Here is a 23,251-nt window from a genome sequence, read left to right as displayed (position 1 = left end):
TTATTTTACTCTAGGTACTTTGCCTACAATTCCATTAAGTGTAGATGGGTGATGGTGACCAGATTATAACCAACTTATCTAAAAACCCGGGCCTATTGGTGTAACTTTCATATTGCAGCCTATATTTATCATGCATTCTGCTTTTCCTTAAAAAAAAAAAAAAAAAACCAAGACCACTGAACTGAACCAATTGATAATTATCCATGTTAACAAAATGTATCTTAAAAAGTGATATGGTTTAAAGATATAAGAATAATTTCTAGGTAAACTAGTAAACCTTTCTCCTTTACGCTAGAGTTTATGTGACACAGCACTGGTTTATTCTCATAAAGCTTGTGTTTGTTTATGGATTTGTCACTGGTTTATCCCCATAAATTCACATGTTTGTTTATGGATTTGTCAGGCCAACTCTCTGTTTAAATGCATTGTCTGATGATCCAGGATGTCTCCTTCATTCTTTTGAAATAGTTAAGTCTAGGCTCAGTGGACCTTACAGTTAGGATAACAGCAGATTATTTCAGCATTTTTAAAAAAGTCTTAAAACTTTCCATATGGTGATCTACTTGGAACAACTTAGCCCATTTGGAATAAATGATTAAATACTTAACTAAATACACGAATTTTACACTAAATGGCCATACCTGGACACTTGTTGCCCTTTATATTAGTTCAAAATCAAGACAAATATTATCACTCAATGTAATTCTGGATAGCTTGTGTTTAGGCAAACACTGGGATTTAAGGGATTACTATAACCAAATGAAATGAATTTTCGTAAGAAAAATATCAATCTCAGACAAATATAAAGCTCAGATAACCAGTATATCTTGATTATTTTTGAAGGGGGAGTGCTTTAGATGACAGAAACAAACTGGTTGTAAGCAAGAATGACAATACAGTGCTACGGGTTCCACAGGGCTAACTTTAGGGCTTGAGCATCCTTAGATTTTGGTATCTGCAGGAGGCCCTGGAATCAATGCACCACAAATACTGAGGGACAACTGTATGTGAAGTTTGGAAACACCTCATAAAAATTTACAGACTTATCAGTTATCTAATGCAACTGTTCCTCTGACGTGAGTCATGTGCGGGCCTGCCAGGGAGAATTCCAGATGTCCTGCTCCAGATCCTGCTGGTAAAGAATTAGAAAAATAATTAACTATACCAATCTGGGTACTTATACTGACAGTGAGGGTCTACATTTTTTGGAAATAAAGCATTAGGACTCTTTTCCAGTTGGGTAAGGTATTCCTTGGGTGGTATCTTGACATTTGAGGACTAGCATTAATTTGCTTGAAACAACAGCATGTTAATAAGAACACTGCAATATTAATTCAGTATATCTTTTCCTGTTGTTCTGAAAGAGACATCAGCGGTCTAGCTCCCTGATTTGGTAGTAGGAAATCTCAAATCTCAGTTTGGCTTCTAAATAGTGTACTTTGTGCCTCTGACCCTTTCATATAAAATTAACAATTCTCAGCACTTCACAATGACCTTATCCTATTTTATTTTTCTATCATGGATTGTTGATACCATTATCAATATCAGGTATAGTATGTATTTATTTATTTGGATGCATTTTCATATTTTCTGTATTTCAGGTATCTGTGTTGGATTCTGGCTTGGGTTTAAAAGAAAGTTTTTTGTTTTTTAAAAAAGTATTTCTAGTAACTTAGCTCTGAACAAGGTTAGACTAAAAAGAATTTGGGAGGCTGAGGTAGGAGGATTGCTTGAACCCAGGAGTTCAAGACCACCCTTAGCAACGTAGAGAGCCTGTCTCTACAAAATAAATTAAAAATTAGCCAGGCATGGTGGTGTGTGCCTGTGGTCCCAGGTACTCAGGAGCTGAGGTGGGAGGATTGCTTGAGCCCAGAAGGTTGAGGCTGCAGTGAGACACAGTTGTACTGCTGCACTCCAGCCTGGGTGATGGAGTGAGACCCTATCTTGAAAAATAAGATTAAATATTTAAAAAGGATCCAGACAAAGTGATATCCACTAGAATGCAAGCTCCAGGAGGGCAAGGACTTTTTGCAGCTGTTGTTGTTCACTGCTCTAACCCTGGAGCCTCGAACATTCTCTGACCTATAGCCAATACTCAATAGTAAGGAAAGAATGGAGATTATAATTAATGCTTGTCTTATGGATTTCTTGTGAAGATTAAACTAAAGATTGCATATAAACTTAGCACAACATGAGATACAGAATCCAAAAACCCTAAAAGGCTCCTTATGGCACCCAGACTTTTAAATGCATGAATTTCATCCCATAAACTGAAGATACTGATTATATGCATGTTTTAAATATATTCAACTTCTAAATATTATACAGGAAGTCCCTGATTCGCAATAATTCAACTAAACAGTTTTCCAACTTTAGAATGATACAAAAGCAATATATATTCAGTAGAAACTGTACTTTGAGTACCCAATCATTCTTTCACTTTCAGCATAGTATTTGATAAATTACATGAGATATAAAACACTTTATTATTAAATACGCTTGTGTTAGATTACTTTGTTCAACTGTAGGCTAACGCAAGTTTTCTGAGCATGTTTAAGGTAGGCTAGGCTAAGCTATAATGTTCAGTAGGTTAGGGGTATTAAATGCATTTTGACTTAGGATTCTTTTTTTTGAGGCGGAATCTCACTCTGTCCCCCAGGCTGGAGTGCAGTGGCACAATCTCGGCTCACTGCAAGCACCGCCTGCTGGGTTCATGCCATTCTCCTGCCTCAGCCTCCCAAGTAGCTGGAACTACAGGCGCCTGCCACCATGCCCGGCTAATTTTTTTGTATTTTTAGTAGAGACGGGGTTTCACCACGTTAGCCAGGATGGTCTTGATCGACTTATATTTTTGACTTAAAATGGGGTTACATCCCAATGAGCATCTATATTTGGCAGCCTTGTTTATGTAAGTGGACTTTTTTACAATAATGAGAACCTCACTCTGATATCATTAACAATTCACCTTATGTTTGCTATATAAAAACTTCTTTCATATAAAAGGTGGAAGAATATCCTGTTTAGGATATTCATTTTAGCTAACCATAGACTAAAGACCACTTGTGACTTCATTTGATCTGCATTTTGGCACTATTTATTTAATAATTATTACAGCCAAAACTAGAGAACAAACTTATTCGTTTTTCTTTGTTAAAATTAATCTCCTTTTCTTTTTCTTTTCAATAGTTAATCTAGAGGCAGTGCTCCACTTTGAACTTTAAGCAAATATAAGCCTTAACATTAGTGTCTCTGCAGTGAGTTTTTATAAGGATTGAAGAAAGGGAGTTACAAGAAATAAGACATCAAATCTTAGCTTGTGTGATAGCCTGATACCTTCCATGTTTTCTTGAACACTTCTCCAATGGATTGTAGTGTTTTGTTAATAGCACTGTTTTGTTGATAGCACTGAAAAAAAGGAAAACCTCTGCATTTTTTTTTTTTTTTTTTTTTTTGGACAGAGTTTTGCTCTGTCGCCCAGGCTGGAGTGCAGTGGCACAGTGATCTCAGCTCACTGCAACCTCCACTTCCCGGGCTCAAATGATTATCATGCCTCAGCCTCCCGAGTAGCTGGGATTACAGGCCCCCACCACCATGCTCGGCTAATTTTTGGATTTTTAGTAGAGACGGGTCTGACCACCTTGGTCAGGCTGGTCTCGAATTCCTGACCTCAGGTGATCCACCCGCCTTGGCCTCCCAAAGTGCTGGGATTACAAGTGTGAGCCACCGCACCCAGCCTAGACCTAGCATTTTAAGTATCTTGAGGCTTGTTAAAGATGTCTATGTCACAGTCCAGTTGTAGTTTAAGAGAAACTTTTCTATATCAATAAAGGGCAAATTTAGATTAAAAAAGACAGGGAATAAAGAGTATCAAAGGCCTCTCCTCCCCCCAGAAACATGCTTCTTTAGTATTCTTCAGTTTGCTGATTTACTCAATATTAATGCTTTCTTCAGTTGTTAAGTTTTGATTCATTATAGGCTAATAAAGGAAAGTGGAATTTTTCAGGGCGTGGTGAATTATTTTACCTCTACTACACTTCCTAAGGCCCCTCCACTCAGCTTTGATCTTATGGTTCATTCCTTGTCATTTTCATTGGGTTGAAGGGACCTCCAAAGGGAACATTGGTTTAATCACTGCTTCCTTCCTGATATAGCTCTGATTGCTAAACTGTCTGGGGTTCTTTTGAAATCCTTGTATTACAGCTCTCTTGGGCTTTCCTCTGCAATCACCCTTCACACAGTCTTTATTGGAGGGGTTACAAAATTATATGTGTCACTCAGTCTCTCTAGGCCCTTTTACTAAAATTAGTAAAATGCACAGTCCTTGTATCTTTGGACCCTCAAGCCTTTATTTTAATTCTATGTGTTTATTAATTCTGGTCCCTCCCTCTCAAAATCAGAGCACATATACAAATCCTTAACCTTGAAAGTTTTATGGCCCCAGAGAAACAAAGATTAATCATAATTGTTATCTTCCTGAAAATCTCAAGCCTTACTTCCCTTTTTAAGTGCACAGATGATTCCTGAACCAACAGGAAACAAAGTTGAGAAATGTTTGAGCATTTCTTTTCTTTGCCATTGTCCAGAAAGAGAATATAATTCTCCCAAGACTATCCAATTCATTTTCATGTTGTTAAAGTAACAAATGTCCTTCTTGATTCTAATCTCATCTCGTTCTTGGCAAATAAGATTTCACTGTCTTAACTTCCCTGCACATAATAATTCACTCCTTTCCTTGCGCTCCAGACACACTCCAGGTGGTTTTGCTATCACATTTAAAACACTAAGTTACTGCATAGTGTGAGCCTCTTCTCCATACCAAACTCTGATCTCCAGCTCAGGAAGCATGTCTTACTCATCACCGCATGTCCAGAGCATAGCAAATAGCATGCACATAGTTATTGCTTAATAAATGCACATAAAATGAATGAATAATGAATAGCAGTCATGTAGCAGTCAGTAGTGGGTTTTCCATTAATATAAGATCAAGAATTTTGTCCATTATATGGCACAATAGCCCTGCTGCTTTCATACTGGAAAAAGTTGTGCTTCATTTCAGCTACTCTGTGTGTGTTTGTGTGTGTGTGTGTGTGTGTGTGTGTGTGACAGAGAGAGACAGAGAGAGACAAAGACTCTGAAACAGCTGCTAAAGAGAGCAAACTGGGATGAATGTATAGCCCATTATTAGCGGATAGCATTTTGATACCCCACTCCTAGTTCAGTCTTAGTTTATTTCTTTTTTGCTTCATTTCTCTCATTTTTAATTTTTTTATGTTGAGCAACTTTGTAAGCAATTTAAAACCTTTTTTAGGCACATCAGTTAATCTTTTGTATTTTGTAGAAATAATAAAGAAGCATAAAAAAGATCTAGTCTCTCTTTGCTGAAGAGGAAAGTATGGGGAAAAAAATCATCAGGATGCAATTTACTGCTGCCTGGATATTGAAGTAACATGTTAGGAGCCTGTCTTAGTCCATTTGGGATACTATAACAAAATACCATAGACCAGGTAGCACGTAAATAATAGACACTTATTTCTCTTGGTTCTGGAGGCTGGGAAGTTCAATATCAAGGCACTGGCAGAAGGACCCCATGTTGGTTTATAGACAGCCGTCTTTTTGCTATAACCTCCCGTGGCAGAAAGGCAAGGGTCTGTCTGGGGATTCTTTTATAAGAGTACTAATCCCATTCATGAGGGCTCTGCTCTCATGACCTAATCACGCCCCCAAAGCCCTTCCTCCTAATACCATCACGTTGGGGGTTAGGATTTCAACATGTAAATTTTAGGAAGATACAAACATTCAAACCACTGCAGAACCTTTAATAGAACTGCCTCATCTTCAAAGTCACAGTAGAGGAGGCCACTGAGATTGTGTGTGCTTCCCCACCCGTCAAAACAGCAACCATAAAGAACACACCCCTGAGTAGGTAAGTAATCTACATCCCAACATGAAGGCTTAATTACCATCTCCTCTTTCTGTGATTTTAAACCCAGGATTTATTTTATTATTTTATTAATTTTGAGTTACCTTGACAGAACCAAATAAAGATTTAAACACATATTATAAAAAGGTTGTAAGTTTTTCTTGCTTTCGAATGACTGAGCACCGACCCAGAGCCTTCACATTTAACTCACTGCTATGAGTGCTTTAAAGGAAATGTTTGCTCTTCTGAGAAATGGTATTAGACACTGGATTAGAGGTGATGGCAACTTGGTGGATTAAGACCTCTGATAAGCTTGCTGTTGCAAAAAAAAAAAAAAAAAAGAATATTAACCAAACATTTGAGTAGCATGTAAAATGAAATATGAATACAGTTAAGTGTCATATATGATTTCTATACATGAGTAGACATTACGGTGTTACAGCAAAGAAATTAAACCAATTTGCATACTAAAGTTAATGATAATAATGGCTGTCCTTTACCGAGTCCTTACCACATGCTAGGTATATGCTAAGCACTTTGATTACCTCATTTATCCCTCACAACAAATTTATGGGGGAAAAAAGTAGATTTTATTTGTATTTTACAAATAAGGCTAATGAGGCTTAGAGAGGTAATTTCTTTCACCCATAGCCACAAAGCTATTAAAAAGCAGTGCCAGTGCTCAAAGCCAGGGCTATCTGATTCAGAGTTCACATCGGTAAGCACTTCACTTTCTCACTGTTTTGTGAAATTATCATGTTCTTCTTTTCTTCAATTCAGAATGACCCAGACAGTGGTGAGTTTTGGTGTATTTCCACACATAAGCCAACCCAGTGAGATTAGTCTGTGTTCTGGGTGACAACAGGCAACAGAATCTTTAAGCAAGTCTTTAATTTAGAGGTTGGTGCAAAAGTATGAATTTTAAATCATTTTATAACTAGGCCCAAACACATCTTTATTAATCAAAATAGAATCCATTATAATCAACATATTTTTGCCAACAAGAAATAAGTTTGTTTCCTACTGTAATGTAAAAATCTGTGCTTCGGGATATGATAAACTGTTGGAAAGCATTTTCTGCATCCTGCTGGTTGTGGAAGCATTTTCCCTGCAAAAAGTTGTCGAGATGCTTGAAGAAGTGGTAGTCGGTTGGCAAGAGGTTAGGTGAATATGGCAGATGAGGCAAAACTTCGGAGCCCAATTCATTCAACTTTTGAAGCGTTGGTTGTGTGACCTGCGGTTGGGTGTTGTCATGGAGAAGAATTGGGCCCTTTCTGTTGCCCAATGCCAGCTGTAGCGTTGCAGTTTTCAGTGCATCTCATCGATTTGCTGAGCATACTTCTCAGAGGTAATGGTTTCGCCAGGATTCAGAAAGCTGTAGTGGATCAGACCAGCAGCAAACCACCAGTGACCATGACCTTTTTCTTGGTGGAAGTTTGGCTTTGGGAAGTGCTTTGGAGCTCAGTCCAACCACTGAGCTGGTCATCACCAGTTGTCCTATAAAATCCACTTTTCATCGCACATCACAATCCGATTGAGAAATGGTTCATTGTTGTTGCATAGAATATGAGAAGATGACACTTCAAAACGACAATTTTTTTTGAATTTTCTTTCAGTCAGCTCATGAGGCACCCACTTATCCAGCTTTCTCACCTTTCCAATTTGCTTCAAATGCCCAATGACAGTAGAATGGTCGTCACTGGGTTCTTTGGCAACTTCTTGTGTTGTTGTAAGAGGATCAGCTTTGATGATTGCTCTCAATTGGTCATTGTCAACTTCCGATGGCCACCCACTAGGCTTCTTATCTTCAAGGCTCTCGTCTCCTTTGCCAAACTTCTTGAACCACCGCTGCTCTGTACATATGTTAGCCACTCCTGGGCCAAAATGCGTTATTGATGTTGCAAGTTGTCTCCACTGCTTTACGAGACGTTTTGAACTAGGATAAGAAAATCACTTGAATTTGCTTTTTGTCTAACATAATCTCCATAGTCTAAAATAAACATAAAATAAACAGCAAGTAATAAGTCATTAGCAAAAAAACATAAATTGAGAAATGCCCACTAAAATGATGTATAATATAACCACATTTATTTAAGAATGTATTCCATTATCAAGTGGCAAATTCCAACAATGGAAATTCCTTTTGTACCAACCTAATATTCTCTCCTGACTCCTCTCCACACACCTAGGTAATAGGCCACTACATAAGTAAGGAAGAGCAGCCCTGACCTTTAGGAAAATTGTCTTGTTTAAAAGTACATGATACCTTCCCCAATGGGATGCATATCACACTTTTGAATTTTCAGTGTGTTTTTAAATTATTTCCATTTTGTAGCATATGCAACATTTATTTGAAGAAAGAAAAAAAATAAAGAAAAGAACAAGTAAACTATTGTACCATCATAAAGGGAAGTGTTTGAAGATATTAGCTGGCCCAGCTCCACAATTAAGAAGTTTGGCTACAGTTAAAAACTTAAGAATATCAGTCAAAAATATTTACTGTCCATTAGATCATCATTTTTTTAATGAGAAGAAATTTACAAAGTTCATAAGAAGACAGCCTTACATTGTTTAAAGCCAGTTTTAGACTATTTAGACTTTTCTTATACAAGCATGAGTAGGCTCAGAAATTCAAATTACTCTGATGTTCCTATTTTATTTCACTGCCGTGAAATCCTGTTGTTGAAACTACAAGGCTTAAAAATAACAGGAACATCCTGTTGACAAAAATAAATTCCTTATGATAAAATATTTTTCAACTGAAGCCAATTTTTTTTGGATGGGGAAAGGGCCTTGGTGGGAGAGGGGATTGTGAGTGACAGAATGTTGGTTTGGGTTCATTGCTCTTTCCGCCTAGCTTTGCTCTGTCTCCCTCTAACAGAGTTAGTTGTATTATTTTACATGAATTTTTGTATTATGCAAAAATGTTGATGTGTGGTGTCTTTGAAAACTGTTTTATGGAAGGAATACGTGTGTCTGTGCTGCCCAGGTATTACTAGTGAGTATTATACTTAGGAATGAGCATGTTTAGTGTGATGTTCACTAAACACTTGATTTATTCAATAGTCCCCTAACGCCTGGGAATGCATATGCAAAGAATAAAATGTTTGAGACATTTGCTTAACAAGGGATTTTAGATTATTAGCAGAATATGGTCCCTGAAAACGTTTTAGGTTATTTTTCCATGGAGTCTGACTTATGCTGAGGAGCCTCCTTATAGCACTGACCAGGAGTTTAAACAGTCAGGTGCTGGGCAAACCTCAGAAGTCCTTGCACTTGGTTTCTTCACCCATCATGCTGGAGGGAGGGTGGCATGACCTCTACTATCCCTTCTAGTGCTAAGATTCTATGAAGGAACTTATTTCTTAAAGAAGGAAGTGCTGTTATCTTTCTAATGGGCAGCTCAGAATGACAGGGATATTAATAGTGGCCTGCATTCCAACAGTCAACACTGAGATCTTCCAGCAGTCACCCCATCCAGAATGCAGGCTTTGAAAGGCTAGAAACCCTCCCTCTTCCATAAAATCATTAGGTAATTGACCTTTTTTTTGGCACCGTTTGCCCTCTTTTTGGAAGCTTTGTGGGAGTGGGACAGGAGTATGGAAGATAAGAAACCCTGAGTTTAAATCCCTAGAAAAGCCCCTGAACCAACAGTCAATTTACTGCTGCTAACACCACTGGCCAGACTGGTTTGTCAGTTGTTGGTGGTGTGATGGTGTCATGTTGGGCTTCCTTGAGTGTTACATGCCTCTTTTTGAATGACCCATAATTACCTTGACTTTTCAAATTGGACCAAGTTTCAACACTGATTTTGCAGAAACACACATGAGTCATGAGGAAAAGCAGCAAAGGGAAAGTTTTCCTCCTTCCCCTCATGCGGATGTGCTGTGGACACGGGCAGACAATCATAATTGCATGACTGAGTCACCTTAAACACCTGATGATCGGTAAAGAACTCAAGAGAGAAAGAGCTGGTTTCACCTCCCTCTTCCACAAAGTCTACCCTGACTACCCCAACTGAGAGACTGTTTTCTTTCACTGAACTCATACTGCACAGCACTTTTCTCTGACACATAAAGAAATGTGATGAATGTTCACACTTTCCTGTCTACTATTTGGTATCTTCTCTTTTTTAATGCAAATTAAATCTCGTATACTGTATACGTAAGAGGATTTGGGCTCAGCAATAGATGACAGTGATCATGGTTATCTTTTATTGAGTACCTACGGCATGCCAGCCTCTGATCCAAGACCTTTACATGTATTCACTCATTTGGTTCTCACTGCACTCTTGTAAGGTAGATGCCATTGTTTTCCCCATTTTATTTTTTGGAAAACTGAGGTGTGGAGAAGCTACATACTGAGTATGTGGAGAAGCTACATAGTTGCAAAGTCAATAAGAGGTGTACCTGGGATCCCTCAAATATCTGGCCTCACAACCTTCATTATTACCAGTATTTTTTTTGCAAGCAGAATTATTCTAACCCATCAGTAAAAGGCTTCTCCTCACTCTGTCTTTCCCCCTACATTATACCCTCAACAGCAAGATCATTTTCTTTTGAGAGGCTTCTTTACAAAAGTCATAAAGGACCTCTCTTGACATCTGTCTATCTAGCTCATTAGACATGTATCTAGTTTAGGGCAGTTCAAATTGGGACTTTTAAAATGTTGCCTCTACATACGTATGATCTAATTCTTACCAGTTCAAAGCTTCAGGGAAAGTGAAATGTGTCATTTCCCCCTCAATATTGGGAATTCCCCATAAAGTGGATAAAATTTTAGCCTGTATTTCCTTTACTTTTAGTTTTACTTTCCTCTTCTGAAATTAATTCATGACCTCTATCTCAAGTTTTCTCCAGATTTTTGGGCCATATTTCTTTTTTAACATTTATCAAATATTCCTTGCATATTGGCCTTTTACATTTCTTAAGTTTCCAGTTTTAACTGTAACATTGCAGGACACATGAAAATGATAAATAAATACTAATTAATAGTAACATCATAGACTAGCAACAATCCAATATGAGAATGTTTAGGGTTTAGATATCTTAGTACATTTTTATGTACTAGCCCATTACACAGCAAACACCAACGTCCTTACATATTTATTCAATTAAAAAATTAGGATACCAGGATTGAAATGGGCTCTGCAACAGAGCTGAGTATTGGATTTGAGACATAACTAATCTACAACTTAAGATAATAACTTTAAAATGATGGACATATAACCTCATCTACTCACACTGTCACTGTTTTCTTGTTGTTTGTTTGTTGCTGGGGGGCAGGGCAGCAGTTTTGGTTCTTTTGCTTGTTTGTTTGTTTGGTTTTTTGAGACACTCTGTTGCCCAGGCTGGAGTGCAGTGGCATGATCATGGCTCCAGCCATCCTCCCACCTCAGCCTCCCAAGTAGCTGGAACTACAGGCACACTCCACCATGCCTGGCAATTTTATATATATATATATATATATATTTTTTTTTTAATAGAGACAAGGTTTCACCATGTTGCCAAGGCTAGTTTCAAACTCCTAGCCTCAAGAAATCCCCCAACCTCAGCCTCCCAAAGTGCTGAGGTTACAAGCATGAGCCACCACACCTGGCCACTGTTTTCTTAATAATTGAAAGTTACCTTACTATTTCCAGAATTTTATGATTAAAATTTTAATAATAGTGCAAAGAAATGTATAGTGTATTTTAAACAGAGTATGACTAACTTTAACCGATGATTTCTTAATGATTTTAAGTTATTTAGGATGACCAGTTATTGCAATGTGCTGCAAATGTTAATGTGACTAAAGATGGCAAATATGGGTGTGACTGAATGTTCACCCCTGCAGGGAATGCTCTAGAAGTTTTTTCTTGGAGCATTTGTAACTATCACATAAAGCCACATATGGAGCTAATTTCCAGGTCAATGTAATGTGGCTACTGTTCTCTGAAATGTGGTGAATAATTAAAAGTTGAATTATCCTTCTACAAAATGATTTTTGCCCTTTTGAGGAATCAAACCATTGCTGTGAGGATTTTTTTGCCAGTCAGATATCTACAACATCAATAGTGGCCAAGAATGACACTCCTTGGGCATAGACCCATCCAGAATGCAGGCTCTGAAAGGCTAGAAACTCTCCCTTTTCTAGAAAATCATTAGGTAACCAGCCTTTTCTTTCCAGGCACCTTTTGCCCTCTTTTTGGAGCAAGAGGTAAGAACAGGACACCTTGAATACTCTAGGACAATGACATTTTCCAGTACCAAACAATTTTGTTTTATGAGAGAACATAGAGCATTCATACATACAAAAAATAACAAGTCAGCCTGACCTTATTCTGATGAAATGCTGATGGGGCTTGATTCACTGGAACCTACCTGGAATGAAGTTGGCAAGCAGTGTCCAATGGATTTATTTCAGCAGTTTTATCAAGTTGCTTAGGGAACAGGCTGCCCAGACTTGAGTTTCTTGGAAAAAGACTGTTTTTCATCAACTATCTTTAACCTACTAATACTTGGAGTCCATTATTCACCTTTGGAATTATATGTAAATATATTTAACTCCTTAATGAGCCAGGGATGTGGGCAGCTCTTCCTTATTCACCAAGAGCTAATTATTTACAATATAAGGTGGTATTTTAATGTAGCCAGTATATCTGACTACTTCAAAATCTTAGTTTAATATCAAATGAAATCAAATATCTGCTCCTTTCGAATTAGATGAAATAATATTGCCGTAATATGTCCATTTTTCTTTCCTCAATCTTTTCAAGCAATATAAGCATATGAGTACATTTTAAGTACTTAAAAATGAGCCCAATTCTTGTTCCTTGGTCCTTTGGCATTGTTTGAGGTATTTGTCAATATGTAGAGTTAGTTAGCAATTCTCACCGTGGTGAGGAGTGTGCTCTAAAACAGGTAGACATGATAGTGATCCTGTGCATCTTCAAGAGCAATGTTGTTTAAAGAACAGTTGTGTGTTCACTCCCTTTTTCTCTCTATCACTTGCTCACTAGCTATGTTTTAACTATGGTCATTGTAGTTGCATGTAAATCCACAAAAGTTATTTCAAGTTGAAGGGGGGTGGGGGCATAGCAGTATACCACAGGCATTCCTGTGGATATTCAAAAGCGGCACAGTTGGACCTCAGGAGACCTAGAACTAGCAGGCCAGAACTAGCGAGCCACATTGTTCTTCTTTTAGGGACCAGAGTCTCTCACTTATGTGTTGTTACTTGCATCTGAACCCTCTTCTTCTCTCCCCTTCTCTCTTGCTTCCTCTTCCCGTTTCTCTATTCATTTCTTCTGAAGATTTGTTTATTTGCTCCAATATGGCCATTTGCCCTAACATCAGCTCTAGTGCCCACCAATAATGTGCAACTCTCCCTGTCAAATTCTCAAGAGCAAAAGACAGATTGGCTCAGCTCAGCTTTTAGAGCAGAGTCACCAAATTATAAGTCAAGGGCAAGCAAGAATGGTTGTCTCTGAGGCAGGTGTTCATCTCAGAACTAGTCATCTGTGGCTGTGGGAGTGGTAATGGAGGATGTAGCACAGGGATCCCCCTTTCCAGAAACTTTGAGCAGCCCAGGTCACTGTGGAATATGTCTGTTGCACTCACACAGAAACCTTATTCCTTCAACAGCTGTTTAGATGCAGCAGAACTGAATATTAACGTCCTAGCACACCCACTGTACCCCAGTACTTTCCTTCCCATCTCGTTCTGCCAGTCTGCAGATCTGCGGTATCCTCTGTCACTTTAATGCTAGCTCTCCTTTTCTGCAACATTCAGATTGCTTCTGAACATTGCATCTGAAAAGCCCAGGCTTCTAAATATCACAGATCTCTGCTTTTCTGTCCCTTTTGCTTTCAGCTGTTTTTCTTTCTCGTTGGTTCTTCAGGCTGTTGTGACCACCATGTGCTGTGAAATCTCTGTCTGATTCTTTTTGGAGTTCCATAGCCCCTTGGCTCCCTACCAAAGAGATGTAAAGATTAACTAGTTAATTAGGTTAAGCTACTTTATGTCTAAAGAGCGTGCTAGAAGAGTGTTTCTCAAACTTTTTTTTTTTTTTTTTTTTTTTGAGACAGAGTTTCACTCTGTTACCCAGGCTGGAGTGCAGTGGCACGATCTTGGCTCACTGCAACCTCCACCTCCTGGGACCAAGCGATCCTCCCTCTTCACCCTCCAAGAAACTGGGAACACAGGCATGGTGCCATCACACCCGGCTAATATTTGTATTTTTTGTAGAGATGGGGTTTCTCCATGTTGCTCAGGTTGGTCTTGAACTCCTGAGCTCAAGCGATCTGCCCACCTTGGCCTCTCAAAGTGCTGAGATGACAGGCATGAGCCGCTGTACCAGCTATTTTTCTCAAACTTTAAACCCTTTTCCTGTTTACTCCGAGAATGCCCGGCAGCGGCGCTTGTGGCTACAGCGTTTACCCCAAGATAACTTTGCCACGAAATACCTTGCTTTTATTATTTTCATATCTGTCTAATATATGGATTTTGGAAACAAAAGACATAATTCTATTTATAGCATTCTATTTTTAGTAGTGGTATTTCCATTTACAATATATAGTAATTCTCTATCATTTAAATTGTCAAATCCTAGAAAATGTAGCATTCCTACGCATGATGTTAACATCATTTTGGAACAGTTGTTGGCGGAAGATTCATTTGATGAATCAGATTTTTCCAAAATAGAAGATTCTGATGATTCAGACGATTCTGATGTTAGTTCTGTTTAGAAATAACTCCAAGAACAGTTTTTGTGTTTTCTTTTCACATTGAAAATCAGTCAAATTTGCTTCAGCCTCAAAGAACATGTTTATGTAAAATTAAATGAGGCTGCCAGTGAGGTGCACTTTTTTTTTCTAAACAGGATTAATAAGCCTAAGAAACACCTGGGGGACCTGTGAAACTGCAGATGAGATTCAGGAGCTCCATGGGGGAACTGGTGGTGGTGGTGTTGGTGGTGATGCTGATGGAAGAACAACACAACTTCCAGTGGAAGACTAGATTCAGAAGTGCCGTGCATTTATTGTAAATATATTCTCCCTGATAGGAGGGACCATGCCTTAGGCATCTTTATATGCCCTTCCATGCCCAGCACTGTAGCTGGTATGTGATTGATATTTAAATGTTGATTGGATTATGATTGAGCTGAGGACACTTGAAATACAGGATTTTCTATGCCATATTTTTAAGTGAGAGGTTTTCAAAAACTGCTAAGAACCAGTTAAATCAATAAGCATTTCTTAAGGATCTGATTGTGCAAAGCTCTGGGAGAAATATAAAGAAAATGTTACAGTACCTGTCCTCACAAGAACAGTGGCATATTTACCACTAACTTGAATATGTGGAAATAATTGTCAAATTGTAGAGGTACAGTGAAGGCCAGTGAACCTGTTTATGGTCCTAGCAATTTGATGTTTTATAATTTAGGTGTTATTTTCCCCATATATACGTAACAATAATGGGTTCTAGTTATGTTTCAGTGGGATAATGCATGTGAGGATTGGGTTTCATACCCTGCACACAGTAAATGATTGCTAGCAGTAGTAGTAGTGGTAGTAGTAATACTTAATTAGTCTTAATTATCCAGTTTAGGAAAAACTGTTCCCCTTTCTCTCTCTAAGTCCATTTGCTTTCTTAATGTTCCATTTCGCTTTGTAGAGATTATCTGTAGTTTAATCTTAATGTTGTTCAAAGTATAAACTTAAACAAAAATGCATTTTAGAATTTGGTTGATTCCCCTGGATATGAAAACTGCCGTATGCTCTACAACAGAAAGACAGAAAGAGGAATATATTTTCCTGCCTTGCAACTGTTTAAACCCAAGCTGTATTTCTCCTTTTCTCTGATGTTTTCATAAATTTATTCCTTTAAAAAAATTAATGTGCTTAAAGTGTTTTTCTAAGTCTTTCCAGCCATTTTGGATTGACCAGGAAATACATACATATACACACAATGCATGCATGCATAAATTCACAGGCGAATAAAAACGTATGTTAAATAAGAGCATTATCTTTGGAAAGAACGTAAATTGAGTATACAAGGAAAGGAATATTGAAATCATAAATAGTGTCTTAGACTTTATAAAGGATAAGTATCTACGGAATTAATAACATCTGTATTCTTCAACTAATAAAACCAATAAGCAGATATACTGTACTCTTTATACAAATTAGAAACCAGTTTGTGATAAATGTTGAACAATTCTTGATTGCTAGACCATCCCACATACTCCCCAGATAAAGTAGGTCATCACTATGAATTTCCATGTAGAGAAGAAAAAGTTAGTTGAAGTGACAAATGTATCTTTTAATGTAGAGGCTATCATTGAAGAAATACTCAGGAGACCTCTGAGAGAGGCTGGCACATGAGCCTGTGAATCATGACGATTATCCTTGTCTTAGAAGTACTCACAAAGAAGACCTTGGAAACATTTATTGTCCTTTCACTACCTGGGTCCTTTTCATTACCTATGTAACCCAGATATAACCTGGCTGTCCAGCTGCCTGGATTTCTTCAGATTTTCCAGTTTGCCAGGGTCAACTTGTTCTTTAAAATATAATGTAAATGGACTCAAATCACAATCTCATGCACAGGGAGTTGCCAGCATCCATTCCAGTATTTTCAGTGGTTGTAAGCGGAGTTCATGTCTCTCCTAGACCCCTCTGCCTCTGAGTTCCTTGAATATTTCAGACAGGAATAAAGAAGTTGAAATACTCTATGCCGCCCACATAAAATGTTTTTAAATCAAGTTGGGTAACGCAAGTGAAAACATTTCAGTAAGCATAAAGCATTACCGAGGAGAGGTAATAATCTTACTAAATTAGAAAGTGAGTTAAAGCATTGTGAATGCGCCGAGGGTAGACTCAGAAGAGGAAAAACTGAAGGTAATGAAACAGCATCTACTTGTTTCATCTGGCTAAATATAGAGAAAAGGATGAAGTCCTGACAAGACTTTGAAGTGAATTAGAATTGTCTGTAGGTTCTAATAAGAAAATCTATCCATGAAAGTTTAAAAAGGAACAGTAAAAGTTAGGTGGTCGTAAGACCCCAAAAGACTATTCAACACCCAAAGAGAGAGAGATTCCTGAAGTTCTTTGAAGCTGGTTGAGCTGTAATTACAGAGAACACATTCTCCTCACCTTTTTAAGGAAGCAAATCTACATGGCCTTTGTCTCATTTTCTCTTCTCATATCTGCCAGATGCGTTCTTCAAGCAATAGCTGCACGTTAATCAGCTACTTCCACAGCCCTGGTGCGGGCATTGCCTTCTGTCTGCTTATTTCTTATGTTCCATTCAGTTTTTCCAAGAATTCATTCCCAGCCTTATTTCAAAAGCTATCCTAACATGACATTCACAGTTTCCTAACACCCCTCATGACTTTATGTGCTCTAATCCTCAAACTAACTACCTGAATGTACTGTACCTCTAATTTGGGTGGACTGGAGGAAATTCTGGTTGGCGAGGCTACTTTTTTTTTCTCTCAAAGGTAGAATATAGTTCATTTATCTTGAACATTTTTAAGTATTTGGGAGAAATTTTATTATACACCAGTAGAAATTTTATTCAGACAGTATTGCTCAGAAAATCAGAATAATACCTATCAGCTTTAAAAGAAGAGTTAAAAGATAATTTAAAACAAGAAGGTGTTAAGTATATGGGACATAATTTGGGGATGTGGAATCATAGTTGGTCCCAGCTCCTCTCCATGGACAATCAGGGAGTGGGAGCCCATTTGTTATCTGCACCATGGGTTACCCTGGTATCCCTGCCTCCTTTGCAAATGTTAAGTGTTTCACAACAGTGTCTGACTCCCTGATCCCTAAGAGGTAGTACACAAGGCAGGCAGTTTTTGTTTGAAGGAGACTGGGATGGAGTCCTGGCTGGACAGCAGTGAGCAAGGGGATGGGCCCTGCAGTTCTGCAATGCTGTAGGTAGAGAAGAAGGCAAGAGGAGCTGCCAACGAGAACAGGCATGCTGTGGGAGCAAGCCCTCCTCCTTAACATTCTGGCCCGACATTGACCAAGTGGAGGATGAACATGGAGTAGGTACTCTCAGGGGCCTAGTACTTCTGAGAAGTCATGACTTGCGGAGCTCTGAAAAAAGGAGAAAAGGGGATGGCTTCAGGATTGGGTCGTTTTCCTGCCCCTTTTCTGAAAGGATGAGCCATCAATGCCAAGTCATCCTATAAGCAGAGAGAATTGCAAAGGAGATTTTTTTTTTTTTTTTTGGAGACGGAGTCTCACTCTTGTTGCCCAGGCTGGAGTACAATGGCGCGATCTCAGCTCACCACAACCTCCGCCTTCTGGGTTCATGTGATTCTCCTGCCTCAGCCTTCTGAGTAGCTGGGATTACAAGCATGCGCCACCACACCCAGCTAATTTTGTGCTTTTAGTAGAGAAGGGGTTTCTCCATGTTGGTCAGGCTGGTCTTGAACTCCCAACCTCAGGTGATCTGCCCACCTCGGCCTCCCAAAGTGCTGGGATTACAGGCATGAGCCACCGCGCCTGGCCACAAAGGAGATTTTTAAGATCATTAGCGCTTAGAGAGTTGCCTTCTCTTCCTGAGTGGAGCAGTGGCTATGTCTGGTTACTTCCAACCTCCCAAAGGTTCACGTTGCTTGTTTAATTGTTTAGTCAAAATGATGTGTCATCAGCTGGCGGTCACCTTTCAAAGTCTGCTCTTATAGCACTCTGTACAAAATCTTTATATTCCTAGAGTAACTCAATAATTGAGTCAGTAATTTTCCCTATTTTACTGTCCCAAATTGAATTGTGATGACATTTTTCAAGACACAAATAAGGCAGTGAAACCTACGTGTGATTCTTCATCAGTATCTGAATTTGTAAAAGCATCTTTAGGCTACTTGCTGTCAATGGAATTCATAATTCACATGAAAAAAATAAGTGACCATTTGAAGCCAATATGCATAAGAATGAGTAACGAACATGACCACTATTTTTAGTGCAGGAGTATGTTCAATATTAAGACCATTAATGTTTGCCCATTTTATTTAATCATGTGCCCTTCATGTGGAAGAATCAGGTCTTATTGCATACAGATGAGCGTTCAGGTAATGGTTCAGGCTTCATGCCATCAAAATTAAATTCTAAAAGCCAAGAAATTTATCATTTTTATATCCCTTTGCAGATACAGAATATGTGTAGAAATATCTCTTGAAATATGCCTTGTTTACATGAGAAATACAATAAGCAGATTATGTTAATTAGAAATAGTATCTGAGTGGCTGGGTGCAGTGGCTCATGCCTATAATCCCAGCACTTTGGGAGGCCAGGGCAGGTGGATCACAATGTCAGGAGATCAAGACCATCCTGGCTAACATGGTGAAACCCTGTCTCTACTTTAAAAAAAACAAAAAACAAAAAAATCAACCAGGCATGGTGGTGGGCATCTTTAGTCCCAGCTACTTGGGAGGCTGAGACCAGAGAATGGTATGAACCCAGGAGGCGGAACTTGCAGTGAGCCGAGATCGCACCACTGCACTCGAGCCTGGGTGACAGAGCGAGACTCCATCTCAAAAAAAAAAAAAAGAACTAGTATCTGAGTTAGGCCTTTAATAATATATTTCTTTTTAATATAAAATTGAGGCACTCACACACACACACAAAAATACCTAGGAATACCTCTGGCCAAGGACAAGAAACATCTCTACAAGGAGAACTGACAAAACGCTGCTGAAAGAAATAATACATGACACAAACAAATGGAAAAGCATTCCAGCTTGTGGATTAGAAAAATCAATATTGTTCAAATGGCCATACTACCCAAAGCAATCTACAGATTCAGTGGTATTCCTATCAAACTACCAACATCATTTTTCATAGAATTAGAAAAAAAGCTATTCTAAAATTCATATGAAACAAAAAAAAATAGCCTGAATAGCCAAAGAAATCCTAGGCAAAAAGAACAAAGCCAGAGACATCACATTACCTGGCTTTAAAATATACTAAAAGGCTATAGTAACCAAAACAGCATGGTACTGATACAAAAACAGACACATAGACCAATAGAATAAGTTAGAAAACAGAAAAATAAGGCTACACACCTACAAACATCTGATCTTCTGCAAAGCTGACAAGAACAAATGACAGGGAAAGGACTCTCTATTCAATAAATGGTGCTGGGATAACTGGCTAGCCATATGGAAAAGATTGAAATTGGACCCCTTCCTTACACCACATACAAAAATTAACTCAGGATGGATTAAAGACTTAACTGTATAATCTAAAACTATAAAACTCCCCAAAGAAAACCTAGGAAATACCATCCTGGACATAGGCCCTGGAACAATGTCCATGGAGATTTCATGACTATGACCCTAAAAGCAATTGCAACATAAACAAAAATTGACAAGTATCAATAGAGTAAACAGACAACTTTCAAAATGGGAGAAAATATTCACAAGCCATACATCTGACAAAGGTCTAATATACAGAATGTATGAGGAACATATACAATTGAACAAGCAAAAAACAAATAACTCCACCAAAATGTAGACAAAAAACATGAACAGATACTTCTCAAAAGAAGAATTCCAAGCAGCCAACAAACATGATAAAATGCTCTACATCATCAATCATCAGGGAAATGCAAATCAAAACCACAATGAAACACCATTTCACACCTGTCAGAATGGTCATTATTAAAAAGCCAAAAAACAACAGATATTGGCAAGGTGGTGGAGAAATGTGAATGCGTGTACACTATTGGTGTGAACATAAATTACTTCAGACCCTATCAAAAGCAGTTTGGAGATTTCTCAACGAACTTAGAACATAACTATTTGTCCCAGCAATCCCATTACTGGATATGTATCCAAATGAAAATAAATCGTTCTATCAAAAAAGACACATGTACTTGTATGTTCATCACAGCACTATTCACAATAGCAAAGACATTAAATCAACCCAGGTGCCCAACAGTGCTGGGTTGGATAAAGAAAATGTACATATAAACCATAGAATACAATGTAGCCACACAAAAAAATGAAATCATATCCTTTGCAACAGCATGGATGGAGGCCATTATTCTAGGCAAATTAACACAGGAACAAAAAACCAAATACCACGTTTTCACTTATAAGTGGAAGCTAAGCATTGGGTACTCTTGGATGTAAAGATGGCAACAACAGTCACTGATAGATGGGAAAGGAATGGAGGGGGGCAAGGATTACAAAACTAACTTGGATATTTCGTTCACTCTCTGGGTGATGTGGTCATTCATATCCCAAACCTTAGCATCATGCAATATACTCATGTAACAAACTTGCACATGGACTCCCAGAATCTAAAATAAAGGTTGAAGTTATTAAAAAAAAATTAAAGCACTATTTTCCCAAATCAGAAGAATGAGTGTTTCCCTGGTTACTTATATTTTGGATTCCTTCTAAACAGGCTATGTGTGTTTCCCCCTGAGTTGTCTTCAAAGTCTAGTATTTATGGCTGTATCATAATCTGGGTTTGTAGATATTATATTTTGGAAAAATAGAGAAAGTGGGGAAAATAAAAGAGACACTTCTTACTATTAAGGTTTCTTGTAATTAAAAGTATAGTCTTGTAACTTGGAGGTATATCCCTTATAAGAATACTTCAGAAGCAGTTTTAGATATTGAGAACCTGTTTAACACTCCTCCATTTTGAGATTTTCATGCAAGATTTTATGTAAAGTGCAAGTGGATGTTATGTTCCATAAGTAAAAATTTCTAGTTATATCTCTAAAACCATTTTGCTGATAATTTCACTATTACCAAAATAAATAAATAATCTAAGTTTGCCTTGGACCCCACTGTCCTATCTAAACTCTGGTAATAATAAATATAATTATGCAGTATAGCTTCTAAATGGAAAAATTATCTTCATTTTCAAGAGAGAATAGATGGCTCTTGGGGAAATGTATAGTTTAGGAATAAGAAAACTGTCAGTCATTCAAAAAACAAGGTTGTGGAGATGACAAGAGTGGAGCCCTGGGAATCCTCAGATTTGCCTTTAAACAATAACTTCTCTCTTGTGGTTCCCAAAGGATGCTGGAGCTGGAAAAGCAAGGCAAACTCACGCTTTGTTATTAGCTCCCTAATTGTGATATGATCCCTCATCCTTTATTTCCTCTGTTAGGAAGAAAACTCCTCCCAGGAAGAAAACTCCAAATGGAGAGAGAGGGAAGGAAGGAAATAGCAAAAAGGGAGAGAAGGGAGACGGGGTGGAGGGGAGAGAGCAGGTGGCTTGGCCTCCTCCTATGCAGGAGCAACAATGGTCTCTGTGACCTTTTACCCTGAGGGGCCAGAGAGGTCAAGAGAGGTCCCTGCAGACATGATCAGTTATTGATAGGACACAGTGACTTTGTCATCAGCCCCATAGCCATAAATCCTGAAGGAATTCTTCTTCTTTTGAGGTTAAATAGAGGAAGGAAATAGAAAGGAACCTGGTACTCTCCCTGGAATCCACCAACTAATTTGAAACATAAGCTGGGCATGACTAGATCAGTGATTCCCAAAGTGTGTTCCAGGGCACATTAGTCCTATAGCATGACCATATGTCTGTGTATCTGTGTGTGCATGTGTGTGTGAAAAAGGAGAAGGGTTTAATTTTCTTTGAAGTCTAGAAATGATGGGTTAAACAACATTTACTAAATGCTTTATGTGAATTATTTCGGTTAATCTTGACAACTAACTTTTGTTGCAGATACTATTATAATCTTTATTTTATTTATTTATTTTTATTTTATTAATTTTTTTTGAGATGGAGTCTCACTCTGTCACCCGGGCTGGAGTGCAGTGGCATGATCTTGGATCATTGCAAACTCCGCCTCCCGGGTTCAAGCAATTCTCCCTCCTCAGCCTCCCAAGTAGCTGGGACTACAGGCACCTGCCACCACACTCAGCTAATTTTTTTGTATTTTTAGTAGAGATGGGGTTTCACCATGTTGGCCAGGCTAGTCTTGAACTCCTGATCTCAGGGGATCTGCCTGCCTCGGCCTCCCAAAGTGCTGGGATTACAGGCATGAGCCACTGCACCCCACCTATAATCCTTATTTTAAAGATGAGAGACAGTTCAGAGAAGTTAAAAAATATATCTAAAGAGACTCTTTTTTTTTAAGATGTGGTGCTGGATTTAATAGCCTGATTTCAGAGCCCAGATCTCTTGACTCCATGACTTTCTGTGGCCTTCTTAAAATGAACAGATATGTACCCTTAACTTCTATGAGATGTATATAGTGTGCGTCTCTCAAATTTATTTGGCCATAACCTTTTTTGAAGTTTTCTGAACTTGACACGAGGCGAATGTTCCAGGGAACCTACTGTGTGAAGCAGTGGGCTAGA

General features: G+C 38.4%; 1 protein-coding gene across 1 annotated transcript in view; it reads left to right on the top strand.

The window, feature by feature from the left end:
* Positions 1–23,251, top strand: part of ADGRV1 (adhesion G protein-coupled receptor V1) — a 597,511-nt gene that overhangs the window by 481,317 nt on the left and 92,943 nt on the right. The gene's annotated exons all lie outside the window — the stretch shown is intronic.

Source organism: Hylobates moloch, unplaced genomic scaffold (assembly GCF_009828535.3).
Source record: "Hylobates moloch isolate HMO894 unplaced genomic scaffold, HMol_V3 SCAFFOLD_6, whole genome shotgun sequence".
NCBI lineage: Eukaryota > Metazoa > Chordata > Mammalia > Primates > Hylobatidae > Hylobates > Hylobates moloch.
Note: the sequence above shows the minus strand (reverse complement) of the source record. Positions and strands in the feature narration are given on the sequence as shown.